At 42.8% G+C, this 16,506-nt stretch overlaps 1 protein-coding gene across 6 annotated transcripts in view; it reads right to left on the reverse strand.

The window, feature by feature from the left end:
* Positions 1-15,909, reverse strand: part of PIP5K1B (phosphatidylinositol-4-phosphate 5-kinase type 1 beta) — a 110,728-nt gene extending 94,819 nt beyond the window's left edge. Inside the window, exons 1-3 of one of the 6 annotated variants that reach the window (XM_035310473.1) lie at positions 15,339-15,469; positions 15,104-15,241; positions 13,073-13,289 (exon numbers count right to left, since the gene is read on the reverse strand). The gene's annotated coding sequence lies outside the window, so the exon portion shown is untranslated. Of the gene's footprint in view, positions 1-13,072; positions 13,290-15,103; positions 15,251-15,338; positions 15,470-15,865 lie in introns of those variants that run through there. The other 5 variants (XM_035310475.1, XM_035310476.1, XM_035310474.1 and 2 more) reach the window with 5 other exon arrangements.
* Positions 15,910-16,506: the final 597 nt, after the last annotated feature.

Consider the following 16,506-nt stretch of genomic DNA (forward strand, 5'->3'; position numbering starts at 1 on the left):
ACAATTTGCAGATCAGTCAGCAGAGAAACAGACAAGCATATCTACCACCTGTTCATTGCCTTTGCCGGTAAGAGAGAGAAGGGGGCAAAACCACCTTACAAACAACTCCACCCACCTACCCTACCGAGAATCCATACTCCAATTCATGATCTAGAGGTGCACCACTTCAGAAAAGTTGTGGATTGTAAAGCAAATTCCACTTGACATGGGACATAAGTCCCTTGTAGACTTTCAACACCAAAAAAAAAAAAAAAAAAAAGCCACTGAACACCCTGACAGGCTTTAACCTTCCCACCGCTGCTGTGAAAACTAGATTTTCATCAAACATCAGCAGGAAACAAATTGCTATTGATTTTTGCTTCTCACCATTCTGCTGGATGCTGACTAAAGGTAGCAGAAAGCATAATTCTGCATATTTGCAAATGCTATAATAGAGTACACTGCTCTTTCTCCATAGTTCACACTTAGCCAGCAAGATAACTGAAAGACTTTCCCTTCCCCTTTTTCCCTAGCATGAACTCTGTTGGCCAAGCAACTCAAGGCTTAAGCATCACTGTTTGCAAGCACTGAGGGTACAGCTTTGCCCACTTTACTTGATAGCCAAGAACATCTCAGAAGTCTATGCTTATTGGCTTCATGACAGCATAGCAAAGCTCTCTTTAGTGCTTCAAAGGTGACTTGAAGCTGTATTTTTCAATTCCAGTGTCTCAGTTGCCTAAGAAATACATACGGTGTGCAGTTCACAAGCTGTTTACAAGCCCTCTCAAGTTAAAACATCAAGAAGGCCCTATGCACTTTAAAGAATATGCTCTAGGTTTCCTTCCAGCAATAAGATGAGCAGCAAGAGACAGAGTCACTCCTGTGGACAACAACAGACAGCTACAGCATAAGCAACCTGTTAAGCACCTACATTAAAGCTTAAATCATGCAAGATGCATCCAAATTCTTACAGTCATCATAAGACTGTGGAAGAAACAAGCCTGCTTAATCATTCTTACATTTTGAAAGAAAATGCTACTTAAACAGACTTCTTTAAACAACCCTCATTCCCTACCATAACACAATTCAGAACTCAAAAAGCTATATAATAAATATTCACAAACTTACTGTCATCACTTCCATTTTACTAGAAACCAACTTGACTTTAAGAATACTGCTAGTTAGAACAGACTTGAAAACAAGGGAAAAAAGCATATGCTTTTCATCCCTGTAAAAGTATCTATTTAAACCATATGCAGGCATATTAGGCTGAAAGGAAATATAGAAAGTGTAAATCCTACCCAATTCCAGAAAGACCCTTCAGAAGTAAACTGAAGAATGTTTTTGTATATATGCAAAGTTTATATACATATACCTATATTTACATTACCATATATACTGCCTACATTATATATTTAATATTTTATAATTTTACATTATACTATAAATATGTTATACATTCTAAGACTATACATACACAAACACACAGATGTAACATTATAAAATGCAGTCACTAACATGCAGTGATGAACTGCAAAATATCCTCAACCGAACAGGTAACATCAGAACTTAGAAATGGAAAAGTAATTTATTCCCATATAACTTTCATATTATAAGACTATTACTTGGTAGAAAAAAAAAAAAAAAAAACTAAAATGTTAGGAAATTAACATTAAGTAGCAAATACATGAACACATGATCTTACAATATCTAAGATACAATGAATATCAACGCAAATATTTGGCCATGTTTATAAGGGACGTAGAATCACAGAATCATTAAGGTTGGAAAAGACCTTCAAGATCATCTGGTCCAACCATCACCCTACCACCACTGTCACCCACTAAAACAGGTCCCTAAGCACCACGTCCAACCTTTCCTTGAACACCCCCAGGGATGGTGACTTCACCATCTCCCTGGGCAACCCATTCCAATGCCTGACTGCTCCTTCTGAGAAGAAATGTCTCCTAATACCCAACCTGAACCTCCTCTGGAACATCTTGAGACCATTCCCTCTAGTCCTATCACTAGTCATCTGTGAGAATAGGTTGACCCCCAGCTCCCCACAGCTTCCTTTCTGGTAGATGTCGAAAGCAGTAAGGTCTCCCCTGAGCCTCCTCTTCTCCAGATCAAAAAACAGCTCCAGTTTCCTCAGCCAGTCCTCACAGGACTTGTGTTCCAGGCCCTTCACCAGCTTCGTAGCCCTTCTCTGGAAATGTTCTAGGGCCTTGATGTCCTTATTCTGGTGAGGGGCCCAAAACTGAACACTGTCCTAGAGGTGCAGCCTCACCAGAACAGAATATAAGGGGACGATCACCTCCCTGGCCCTGTTGGCTACACTATTCCTCATACAAGCCAGGATGCTGTTGGCCTTCTTGGCCACCTGGGCTCACATTCAGGCAAGCATTGACCAACACCTCCAGATCCTTTTCCTCTGCACAGCTTTCCAGCCACTCTGCTCCAGGCCTGTAGCATTACATGGGGTTGTTGTGACCAAAGTGCAGGACCCGGCACTTAGCCATGTTGAACCTCATCCCATTGGCCTCTGCCCATCGACCCATCCTGTCCAGGTCCCTCTGCAGGGCCTTCCTTCCCTCGGGCAGATCAACACTTCCCCCTAACTTGGTGTTGTCTGCAAACTTACTGAGGGTACACTAAATTTTTTGAATACACTTATATTTGAATACACTTACTGAGGGTGCACTCAAAAAAGCATCACATAATTTGAATCACAAGTTAACAAATAACAGATCCTCTTTCCAATACTATAATGGATATTAACAGCTTTTCTTCATATCAAGAAATTGGTATCAACAAAATTTTACACAGCATTTCAAATCATGTACAATTTTAATGTGTAGCACTGCAACACAGTAATAGAGCTGAGCGGCCCATAGCTTTTAAATCTGTGGGTTTTTTTTGTTTGTTTTTTGATTTTTTTTAAAGCAACTAACCAGACAAATGACATGGTGCTCTATTTGTATAAATCCTTGTTTAACTGAACTTGCCATCAATGACTGACATTCTTAGGCTGTATTGTTACAGAAAAAATAAAAGAATTTGCAAGAATATGGAGGGTTTCATAAGCAAATTACCATGCTTCCTTTGGACAGGTAGAAGTATTTCATTCCCTAGAGAGGGATCACTGATACTAGAAAATTAGGACATTGTCAATAAGAGGTACAGGAGGCTGCACTGCCAACCACATTCATGGACCATATCCAAATCAATCTTACTCAGACTGAGCAGGAATGGTAATTTCTCCTCCCAGTGAAACACAGATATCTGGGGATACAGTTTGTCTCCGTATACAGATTTACAAGGAAGACCTTATTAATCATCTTTTGCATTTATTCAGCACAATGCATCGCATTGGAGACAAAATCTCACATGTGCCATTCCCAGGCTAACTCTACTCTTTGAAAGTTGGCTTTTGCTACTGTCATCATCCCTTTATGTTACTTGCTATCAGCTAGCACAACGAAGTTAAAACTGCAACAAATGGTGTTACTTTTTTTCCCCCCTACATCTAATAGCCATTGCATCTGAATATCTGAAATGACAGCTCACTGCAGTATCTATTTTCAATGCAGAGAGCCCTATGCTCTTGAACATAATGTAAATGAACAGATGGAAGGACCAAGAATGACCTTACAAGCTCCCTCCCACTGCTGGCTTGGCTAATTATTCAGTAATTGCTAAGTATGATTCTCAGACCCCATGGGTCAATAGAACAGACACAGCAGAATATAACACATTACTTTATAGGGACAAATAAGAAGTCACCTAATAGAATATATGGTATGAAATACATTGACAAGGTCCATTAGATAGCACAGATACTACACAGCAACAAATTTAACTCTGTGCTGCTGGAGTTTGACACAGAACCTACACCAGAAGCCGGCGCACCGCCAGCATTGGCCTACCATGCACACAGACGGGTACCACTGAGCACCCAGCCCCACTTAGAGCCTCAAGCTCAGGCTTTAAACTGCAGCTTGTCATGCAGAGTACAGAGTTGAATTTTACAACATAAGCAGAGGTTTTAAACAGTAAGTGAAAACTTATTTTTGATTAAGCCTAGACCATGTTAATGAGCTTTATGAAATGCTTTTACACTCAGTGCCTCATAAACATACAAACGAAGGTTACAAGAACTATTGCAGCTTGCTCAACTCCTCATGTACCAACTTGCTTTAATTCTTCAACAAAATGCAAAATTGCATGAGGTGTGCTCTATAGAGTTTGTGTTTGTAAACTTCACATATATTTATGGCCAAAACACCGTATCCAACAGACCTGACAGAAGTTATAAGAAAAACATCAAAGAAATAGATTTCTCTCCCTTCTGCGTCTGGGGGTGCTTCTGCAAATCCCACTTCCACTACATTATCACCGTATCATCCTCACTTTGCAGATGCACACTTTTACACAGTGTTTCTCAGTTTGCAAAACACTTTGTGAACATCATCTACAACTGATAGGTGGAAGCAACAAATTCACAGAATTAATATTTATACTGAAAACTTCTGAGGTCCCACAGAACAACTCTGATCCTCCTCCTTTGTATGTCAACAACTGCCTGTTGTTTCACTTAACAGAAATGCAAAACACCTAAATTCAAAATTGTTTGCTCCCAACCTTTTCAGCTTTCCTGCCTCTAAATACAATAGTCCCCACTGTTTCAAACGTATTCTGCATAAAAAGTTAAGAGAAACAATACTAAATAAGCGCTGCAAGTAAACACAGACTTTTTTTGCTACTGCAAGAAAATTTTAATAATTCATATCAGAGGCTCTTCCCTTTCATCGATAATTCGCCTAAACTTCATTGCAAGTGGAAGCATTAAGTATCAGTTTTAACTATTCCTACTTACTTAACATTCCTCAAAATACTTTATAAAAACATTTATATTTTTTATATAGTTTGTGATGCTTTACCACAGTATTGCAATGTTGCAAACACTGTGAAAAATGTCCACCTTTCAACAAAAGACAGAATTCCAAAAGAAACCTCCTGTCCCTGTCACAACAGTTTCAAGTTATACTCTATTATTAAGGTCTGTGTAAAAATCAAGACGTTTCTCAACAGCAGCCAACAAAAGTATCCTAAGGCATTTTTTGTTCTTAACTCAGTTTTTGAGGCACGCTCCTTCAGTTCAAGGAAGGATGGTATTCCCATCATGTCCTTTACCATCCTTTGCAGGTATACCAAACCAGAGCTAATGTATTCTACTAACATCACTTTTTAACAAAATAAAAAAATAAAAAAAAAAAATCAACTCATGAATGGTTTCCCACCATGGTCTGTCATTACACCTCTAGCTTCAGTTGAAGGCAGATGAAAGTGCTACTGGCATCTTCAGCTACAGCTTAACTATTCTGGACAGAGAATGTGCACGTATGCTTTCATGTTTGTTACTGCTAATGATGCTATCCTGGCAATGCACATTAAACTGGACATTAAAAAGATGGATTAAAAAGACTGGACATCAAAGCAAATAAGCCCACATGGACATACAGAGTAAGAGATTTGAGGGAAATTCAGATCTCATTTTAGTTACATAAATTAATATTAAATCAAAGTTCTATAAAATCTGAATGTACAACATATGAATAGACCAGTTAATGTTCAATTAAAATAAAGAGAACACCCGAATATTAAATTCAGGCTCTTCCCTGAGTCCCACACAATCAAGGGGAAATCCCTCTCAGTTTTGCAAAGTCTTATTAACTGCTTGATATTATTGTCTCCGGTTGACGCCTCTGTTCAAGTCAGTCTGGCACAGGGATGCAGTCATAAATAGGGAAGAATCAACTCAAGTAAGAGCTAGTACAGCGTCATGCATGAAAAACAGATTTAAGGAGATTTTATCATAATTGCTGTGGTTTGTATTTCTGAAATAAACCACTATGGTGTTTTATTTTGAGTAGTATGCCTCAGGGTAGGAAAAAAAGAATAAAAACAGATTAGTCTGCAATACCTCCTTTTTGAAAGGCCCATATACAATCAAGGCTGGAATACGACCTGGCAGTATAAGTTATTATTCAAAATAATGAAGTTAAGCAATTTTGCTTCCAGTATACAATTAGTACAGAAGTTTGTATTATCCCTACAGTTCTCAGTAAGTGCCTTTATTTAATAAAAAGATGTCTGTTCATTAGCCATTTTTTTCAAACTGAACTTTTAATTACTCAAACATAAACCTTGGAAGAATGAAATATGTGAAGCCACACTTTTTTACACAGTAATACCACATTGTGATCAAAGAGATCCCAGTCCTCCAAACATGGGTGACTTCAACAATGCAATTCCAAGCCAAACACAGACCCAAATCAGCTGGGAATCAGGCAGGTGCACCAGTCCTTTATGGTAAAATGTGACATACCCTGACACAAGTTCCCCTGCTGCCACTCATCAGCATCAAGATGGAGCTGGTGTCTCACCTCCGCCACTAGGTCCCAGAACGCAGGCGCCCACGGCACTACGCTGGTCACAATGCCCAGTCATGGTCACAATGCTCAGCCATGGCCACCACCTACACAGGAGACACACCAACACGTGTGGAAAAGCTGTGTCTGGGTGGGAGCTCCATTCCCTGCAGGGCACGCACCTAGCAAGGGCTTGCTAGCAGAAACGTGCAAACTTGCATCCCACCTCCCCAGCACCTGCCTGTGCTGCAGGGAGAGCAAGGGATGAGAGGGCCGTCAGGCAACGGGAACAGCGTGAAGGCATGGAAACGCCTGGGTTAGGTTTCATCACCCTGTGTTCACAGATGGTCCCTTCATACCAAGCTGGAGCTGTGACCAAAGTGGTGAGATGCAAAGTGTGCTCCTGAGTAACAGGCAGTCTGTAATGTGCGTACACCACCTGGGAGGAGTCAAGGCGAGTGCTAAAGGTGACTGCACTTAGTAATTGTACAGATGTTCACGACTACCTACCAGTTAATGATTGACCTCCAGGTAAGGTCAAGCAGCTGGGTAGAGCCAAACGCTGAGAAGACTTTTCAAAATAAACTCAGAGGTGCAAAACATGCAATGCTGTTTGAGCTTTAGTACAACAGAGTTCAGATCCCAGAGAAATGCAGCTAATTCTACAAATTGGAGTCCTCAAAGACATAGCAGACCATGACTCCTTCTTCTTTCTAAACCAGGTTTTTAATGCTTCACATAGTTAGAAAATACCATTAATGTTCACTCTGAAAACTTCAAGGTAACAATTGCCTCTCTTAGTTTTGAAAGCTAAAGTTATATGGCAACACATTCAGCCTTTCTAAGGCAAGCACAGTATCTCTTAAAATTAAGAGCAAAAAAAAAAAAAAAAAAAAAAAAAAAAAAAAAACCCCCCCCCAATTTATACAGAAAAGGGAAAGTCAGAGTGCTACTTAGGAATGGAATAATGACCTACCAGATTGCTATTGGGAAGATGAAAGTAATTGATCAGTTCAGCTGCTAACAGAAGACAGTAATCCCAATTTGAGCTGCAGCACGAAGAACCAGTACCTGTGAAGAGTTGTTTGAAATGCTCCTTTTTTTACACTGATGTTTTGGATGCCAGCTCTTCAAGAACCAATATCAAGAACCAGTAACTCATAAGAGTGGTTTGAAAGTCGAAGCTTTTACACTGAGGCTTTGCATACTAGCTCTTAGTCAATTCAAGCACAACAGGAGGGCTTGTGCTCACTTAATAATAACCTAGTTAGGCGAGGTAAGGAGACATTAATGAGGACAACACTGCTTTCATTGCAGGCTATATAAGCTGCACCTGACTAAAAGTATTCATTCACTACTCAAAACCTCAGGTTTTACTCATCTGCTACAAACGGATAGTCAAATCAGGTAGACAATGCTAGGTGGGGTCTGTCTGTCTGCAGAAACATTTCAGGCTCTAGTGTAAGTGTATACAAAGTACATGACAAAAGTAATATATAGGTACACACCAAAACACAACAAGAATTGTTATGCTCTCTAGCACTACTGTAACCAAAAGGAGCAGAAGCGTTCTTGTAAACCCTAAATAAAGGCATGGGACAGCCTTACAAAACATCCAGCCTAGCTAAGCACTGGTATGTTTCTTGGCTCTTTTGCATGAGAACACTACAGTATGCTAAATCTGCTCTTTAACATATGCAAACAATTAAAATGTTGCTCCACAGCTCAAAATTAGTCGCCTGTGTTCTACTTAATTCCAGGCAGAGTGCTTGGGTCTCAGAATAGATGACAGTTTACAGTGCTCCAAGACTTAATTAACATTTTGAGCTAACAAGTAGGACGCTTCTCTGACTGTTGGAGTTTCCTTCTACAAACACTGAGGCATAAGAGTTTGAATAAAGCATCCTTAAGAGTACATTTCAGATGTGAAACAACACATGAACCATCTTAACCTAAATATTTATAGTTACAAACTACTTGTTCTTTAAGTCCCAGCTTTGAAACTCCAAGTTTGAATTAATAAATAAATAAAAAGTGAACTTCATAATGAACATTTTAACAGGTGTTCCTACATAAATGAAACAAAAGCAATTTACTACTTACATTTCTATTTAAGAGGTTCTGCTGAATTAGTACAAAATATTTTATTAAAGAGGTCTGAAATTTTTGGTAAGCTTCTTGTAAAATTAGTTAAATTTTTGGTAAAAAATATCAGTAAAGCTTCTGCTAACTTTGCTGTTTTGTCTAATTACAACAGAATTTTAAAAGGTATCAAAGTTACACAGGCATTTGTGTTTTCATTTGGGGTATTTTTAGTATCTCCTAGTTGAATTCCATATTTTCTATGTTCTTCTGCCTTGATATGACTGAAGTAGTCCCAGCAGCACCACATCTCTGTGAGAGATGACCACCACACATTACAGCAGAAGTACTACGACTTGAGAAAAAGTGATCTTGAAAAGAGAGCGATCCTGACTCAGCCACATCCAGGACTCATCCAGGATGAGTCCAACTACTTCTTGTATGAAGATGTGCAAAGCCCTGAAGCAAAGTAAGGTTTCAACTCAGATTTCTATTGCTACTCAGAAATACGTAGCAACATCATTTGCTAATAATTCAGTGTCCTACTGTAGTGTGATCTATGAATAGCTGGCAAAGGCTTTACAGTGTAAACAAAACCCAGTAACATAAAATGTACAAGTATCATTATTTAATAAGATGACCTGTTACATCATCATGTTTGTATTAAAAACAAAACCAGAAGCTGTGGACACCCATGAAAGGGTTTTCTGTTTCCTAGCCAAAAACCTCTTCATAATACTTCTTTGTTTCCATGTTGAACAGAGTGACTGAACTTCATGGGTGTCTCTCTGTCCTCCCAGGATCTTCCACTACCATTCTGAAAGCGAAGTTGAGTGGGGAATAAAGGGCAAAAGTACCAGTCCCTCAAAGGTTTCTGTGTGTGCCTGTCCTCATGTACCACAATGTACCTTACACAATTAACCATACTGACTTTCACATGAGTTAAAACCAAGGAGAGGCACTAGCCCTGGCAGAACCTGGGTGCCCAAGTTTGACCTAAAGGCATGCTCCTCAATGCAAGGTAAATCACACTCCATTTTCTTTCCAGATTACTCACCCAGAGCATGAACAACACCCTCAGAGCCACAGAAGTACCACTTTACCTCTGCAGAGCTGGGTAGACTCTGTAGGAGACCCCCACACCCCACAAATCAGAACCAACCCCTCTTCTCTCTGAACAGACTCACGTAAAATATACCACAAAGCAAACACAGAAGGTTGTTAGGAGTACCCACGGGTGTGGATCTGCTGGTTATGCTTTGTACTATGAAGAAGGTAAGGTGCAGTCATCCTTAACTTCAGTCATGAGCCAGAAAGACTACACTGCATGGAAACCTCTCCAACAGCTGCCAAAATAGATTTCCAAATCTATTCTAATATGGGAAGCAGACACCCTGGGGGAAAAAAACTTTCCTAATGAATCACTGAATAGGATTATTTATTGCCTTAGCGATGATTTTTTAGGATTATGCAGCAAAAAAAAAAAAAAATATTTAAACAAACCAGTACACCATCCCTCTCGAATCTGTGAGCCATTAGAACAAGTAAAGTCTCACTGAAGCCTAAAGTCTGTGACACACTTGACCCATTTCTTACTCGAATTCTGAATGCCAGAACTAACACTGAAGTAACTTTAAATAACAAAGTGATCCAAAAAACTTAGCTCCAGTAACAAAACACTGACAATAAAGTTCAGTGTTCTTACTCAAGATTGCTTTGGTCCCTTCACAGAAGTTTAAAAACATCACAGCCTTTCTGTTGTCAAATACTGGCAGATAAAGCGCATAACACTGAACCCGCACACTTCCACTGAGGAGGAAGCACCAACAAGCTACGTAGCGCAAACTGACATGCAATAAACCTGGGCATGGTCTCATACAAAGATTACATCGCTCTCAGGCAAAAACACCTGATGCATGACACATCAAAAACAAGACAGAACTCTAATTAGCTACAAAGGAAAAGAACATCTGCAGAATCTTTCAATGTACAAATCCCCAGAATCCTACAATCCTTCTATTTAATTCAATCATCCTCTGAAGATTTTTGTATAAAGCCATACCAGAAAGCACATAAAATTCTAAATTCCCCTACACAATTAAAACCCTACACAATTTACAGCTTGGATTAGGGAAGGTACATAAACATGAAAATGCTCATATTGACACCCCCCTCAAATGTCTTCATTAATCTTCTAATTGGAGATTGGCAGTAGTGGTGGCTGCATGGGATTTTTAAGGTATACAAATAAGAAGCTGGCTGCCCCCCATTTCTCTGGGTCTTGAATGCTTAGGATAGTCTACCAATAACTGAGTTTGCTGGGGATGAAAAAAAAAAAAAAGCAAACAATGAAAATCCATTTCTCAAATGTTGTAAATCAACAGATTGCAAACAGTACTCCAAATCATTTAGAGACCAGAAAAAACTGTTAGTGAGCTAAAAAAAAAATAAAAAAATTGACATGCAGCCTGTGACCCTACTGTTGCCTTAAAAATCAGCAGTAATCAGCACACCACAGTTTAAGACATGCAGTTGATCCAATTCATTACCTAAAAAAACCCAAACCACCAACTTTAGATCTGGGGAAAAACAGTAGTTTATAACGAAGCCAAAAGGACCACTCTCGTGGTCTGTGTGGCTAATGGCAGGAGACTTCACAGGAGTTATGTATCTGAATGAGAACGCTGCTCCAGTGTTGGGAAACCAGTCAGCAGCAGCAAAGCAGCAGAGGCCAGAGCCTAGCACAGGGCCCCAGCCCCAGAACAGGGCAGGAGCCCCCACCAGCTCAGCACCATCAGCACCACCCCGCTCCCCCAGCTGCCAGGGTTTGCTAGGCTGAGACCCGAGGAGTGATAGGCACACCCCTGCTACGATTAGGCTGTCATTTAGCTGGCATTCAGCTGACTCACACGGGTACCCTGGCCAAGAACTTCTCGTGAAAACAAACTCGGCAGGAGAAATAAGCAAATGACTTTCCCGGATAGAGAGGGACGGGAAGTTCTGTGCATGCAGCAGCCCAGGAGAATCCAGCCTGTCCACTCCCCTGCAGACACAGCTCTGCCCAGGGACTTTGCTGTGGTACAGCTGCTGGCAGAGAAAGCCCCAGCAGGTGTGCAAAGCGTGACCCGGACCATGATGCAGGCTGGGCACCCGGCGTGGGCAGCAGCTGCTGCAGCCAAGCACACTGCCTTCTCTTGAATGGATTACAGGAGTGCTGACAGCAACCTCACATGCAGTTTTCTCAGGAGCTGAAGAAGCTGAAAGGTCTCTACCACGTCCCCACTGCTGTTTGCACGCCCCCCAGTTCATAGTGCAACCCTGCAAGTGGCCACACCAGCAAACTGCACCACTGAAAGAGCTAGCTAAGAAACAGCTTTCCTCCACACCAACTTCTTTTGTTCCTGCAATTATTCTTCACTCAGATCAGCTCAGTGATCTGATATTATCACAAAGCCTCAACAACAGTTGTGCAACCACAGCCAAAAAAGTGGCAAACTGCCATAACAGCTGTAGTATTTTGTCAGCTTTAGTGCTGAAGGCAACATCCCATTACTGCTCATCAAACTATAAACTTAAACGCTAGCAGTTTCCTCCAGTTCAAATGACGCTGCCATGTTTCGGGAGATGTAAAAAAGATTTAACAATTGCTTTTGTAAATTACAGCAATATTTCTATTGCCGAATGGTATTCAATTTTTTAACTATTTGTGTAATCAAGCCACCTGTGTATTTTCATCCACTGTATTAATTGTGATCATATTCTGAACTTCCGAAGGACACTAAGTTAGGCCTTCTAAATTATAGTTTCAAGTGCAGGAATCCTGCAACTCAGTAATTCTGTACAGTGACAAAATCGGTCAAATGGAACCAAAGTCTGGATCCCCAGGACTTTTTTCACAGAATGAGTTAGTTCTATGATTGACAAAAATCTTCTTATTAACACTGGGATGTGATCTGCAGACACACACTTCTTACACAGCACTAGTTGAACGTAGGGGCACAGCATTTCAGCCTCGGTGTCCCAGCTTCTGTACTTATAATAAAGACATTACTCAGCCTCAAAGAGACACTTTAAAGCGTATATATCACTACCAATTCTGTCTACAGAATTTCAAATACTGCAGTAACAGACAGGACATCAAAAACAAAGGGTGCCAAACACAGGGGGGCTGGATGGATGGCATGCAGTCAGACAACACGAGTATTGAAGACAGAACTAACAATAAAAATGAGCAGTTAATAAAATGGCCATTGTCCAGTACTTGCTTTACTTGACAGAACTGCCCTGTCTGTGCACACGCACAGCACCATGCAGTCAGTTTTCAAATAACTTCCTTCTTGACTATGATACAGATCATAGCCTTGTCACACTTAAAAAAAATACACTAATGCTAGCTTACCATTACCTTTAATTGTAAAAAACCTACTGTTTCAAAGTTTAAAAAAATGCAAGCCTGGACAATGGTGAAAATATACAAGTCAAGTGAAACATCTTCAACTTCCCCCTACTTTGCTGATCACAAATAAAACAGTTTTACAGCAAGGAGGAGATAACAGTAAAAATAGAAGACATTGTACCTTGCAACAGGATGATATAGTTTTTTAGTTCACAACCAGAGAACGAAGAGAGAAGATAAAAGATAGGGTTTCCAGCTCCCTGAAGGAGGACTTGAAGTTTCTTTCCCCAAAGAAGGAGTAAAAGCTCTTTCTGGACTATACGAACGTGAAGAATAAGACAAGACGCATGACCTCATAACCACAGCAGGAATCTGCAATGACACATCAGACACTTGATCTATTTAGGGAAAATAAAATTCAGAGTATCAGTGGCGTGGGCCCACAACAAGCAAGTACAGTACAAGAGGGACTCAAACACAAATGACACCTAGAGGATGACGAATGGCCTGATCTGTAACTTAGACCAGATGGCAGGGAAGGTACGAGGAGCCCTCTTCCCAATTCCTGCCTAGCACTGTCAGCGATCCCTGTGGGTCCCTTCTAACTCAGGATATTTCAGTGACTCTATGATTTAGAACAGCATTTCATTGCATTTAACTCATGCTGACTCTGCTACTCAGTTCTAAGCTATCAGGGGCTTTGAATATTACAACATCTACCAAACTGCCCATCTATATGCTTCTAAGTGCACATTTCATTTGGCCTGATGTGTGAAGTTTGGAACTGAGCTTCTGCCGTATATAAATTTCAACTATAGCACCACGTAACCACCAGCAGTAACCAAAGGCTCACATTGCAGCAACAACCAGCACATGTTCTCCAAGAAGACAAACTTCAGTAACACTTAGCCCAACACTATGTCCTGCAGGATGCTGAAAACTGCACAGAGACTGCACCAGCTCTCTTCTCCCCTCATAACCCAGCAGAAGAGTTGGGGGAAGAAGGGGAGGCAGCCCCTTACAAGCAGCTGCCCCGGCCTAAGGAGAGGCTGTTGCCAGCTTCTGTCCTGTAGCCTCTGAGAATGCCAAGGCACTTGACATGCCTTGGTTACAGGGACTGTAAACACCCAGAGCACACGCTGTATACATGAAGCTGCAAGCATCAATAAGCACTTTTTCAACAATATATGGACCACATTATGCAAGCTGCAAAGAAAGTATTTTTACAGTTTCTATCCCATTCGGCCGGTGTCAAAGCACAAAATTTTCCTTATCTACCTACAGACTTGGTATGAAAAAATAAAGAAAAATATTTAATACCACTCCATAAACATACAAACACTTTACAGCAAACCATGTAAGCATATACGTATTCTTATACACTGTGGTTTAGTTCTCCTGACACCGGGAAGACCTGACTACATAATTAAGATTATGAACAGTTGGTGCCCTAACCTAGCACCAAGTTTACCAAGCACCTAGCACTAACACATGAAGTCAGTGAACCCCACTGTTTTTAACAGCTTAAGGATCAATTCCTAAACTTAGAACATGATTTTCCACTCCATGCTTTAATTAACCGGAGGAGGGGAGGAATCCAGGAAAGAGAGATTAAGTACGTTAAATAAGAAGAGGGGAAAGGCACATTTTTGCATGCACACTTCATTTTTTTCCAAGATACATTAATTATCTTCTGAAAACTGAATTTTAGAAACAAAATAGATTTGAATATTTGTGCTCATTTTTTTCCACCATCAATTCTGAGATAGCTACAGGCAAAAGAGTACATTAAGAATGGGAGAAACTATCTCAGTGGAGGAAGAGCAGTTAAAAGCTATTTTCTTTTAAAGTGCTGGAAGAGTCAGAGTCGCTACTATACCAGGCATTCATCAGACCGTGTATTCTCTGCTTTGAAGATCAAAGAATTTTGAGAGACCATTTAACAAACCTTATTACAAAGCATCTCTATCATAACCACGGGACAAACAACCTATGAATTTACACTGAGACTTAGAAAATGTGGGTTCTACCATTCACATTCACTAACACCCAAACTGCCAATGCTCCTTACGTAAGGTTCAACTTGGGATGAGTTTCTGTATTTTCTCTTTTGATCTGAGCCCTCCTCTACCTTGCATCACCCAAATGCCAGCTCAAAACATTTACATAAATACATAATTCTCTATCAAACCAGAAGAAACTGTTCCTTCACCTCAAGCGATATCCTTTTAGGAGCAACATGAAACAAGTATATTTACATTTCCTCTGGGAGAGCCAACACAGCACTGCACGGACTTTTCCTACAGCAACAGCATGTACCAACCGGTAGCTCCGTTTCAAAGCAGCAGCACTGAAGAGGAGGAAAGACAGACGATCACCTAGGCGGGGTACTGGAAGCACCGCCGTCAGAGGAGAGCCAACCTCACGGCGCTAAAAGGCAAGTTTACCATTTAAACAGCTCTCTGCTGACGGGCTGCCTCCAGGAAAAACAGCATCTCGGGAAGGTCTCGGTCCACCCGCACACGCCGAGGGCTCCCTCCGCAGCTGCCGGCAGGGCTCGAGGCAGGTGAACAGCCCCGTCCACCGCGGCGCAGCCCGGCCCCGGCTGAGCGGTGCCCGCCGCACCCGCACCGAGCCGGGCGGGACCCCGCCGGCTGGGACCCCCTGGGGCCCCCGCCCCGCTACCGGGGGGCGCTCGCTGCGGGCCGGGGCCCGCTTCAGCACGGCGGCCGGGCTCGGCGGTGCCACAGAGACACAGCCGGGGCTGAGCAGTTTCAGCAAATGAAAACGAAAGGAGAGGGACGATCAAAAATGAAAAGCAGGCACCCCAGTGCGCCGCGGGGGTCGGGGCGAGGAGGGGAGGGAAGGAAGGGAAGGGGAAGGCGTCTGCCTCCCGCCCGCCTCCCGCGGCCAGCCCCAGCCTCAGCCTCAGCCCCAGCCCAGCCGCCCCCGAGCCGCCTCGCAGCGCCCTCACCTCTAGCTCCGGTGCGCGGCGGCGGGTGGCGGGCACGGCAACGGCACCGGCTACGGGTACGGGCACAGGCCCCGGCCCCGCCCGGGGGCCGGCTCCTCCCGCCCGCTCCGCCGCCGGGGGCCGGGGCGGCATGGAGGGGCCGCCCGCTGCTCGCCCGGCGCCCCGAGGGCGGGTGGAGCGCCCTCACCGGCCGCCAACCGATCCCTGGCTGCAGGAGGGGCCGTGGGGCGGTGCGGGGCGGTGTGGGGCAGCGGCGGTGAGGGGCCCGGCAGTGCTGCGTGGCACCTCCACGCCGAAGGGATGAGGTGAGGGGTGAGGGAAGGGGGCGTCCCGCTGCAGGCACAACGCTCCTGCAGGCCGGCCTGCCGTCTGGGGCCGAGCCTCTCAGCCTGGGGTGAAAGGCTGGTGGGTTCACCAGTGCTCGCGGTCCTGCCATCGTTCTCCGGCCGCTTGCCTGCCCTGGAGCTCTGCCTCGCACCTAACGCTGCTTTAGGGCAGGCCGCCAGGGAGCCTGTACACCCCGAGTGGGACTGCACCAGAAAAGTCACTACAAAGGCATCCTACAGGGTGACAAAAGTCCAGGTGGTTAATCCCTATCCAAGTATGTGCATCACCTACTTGCCACGTTTGTGTTTTGCAGG

This window comes from Oxyura jamaicensis, chromosome Z, assembly GCF_011077185.1.
Source record: "Oxyura jamaicensis isolate SHBP4307 breed ruddy duck chromosome Z, BPBGC_Ojam_1.0, whole genome shotgun sequence".
NCBI lineage: Eukaryota > Metazoa > Chordata > Aves > Anseriformes > Anatidae > Oxyura > Oxyura jamaicensis.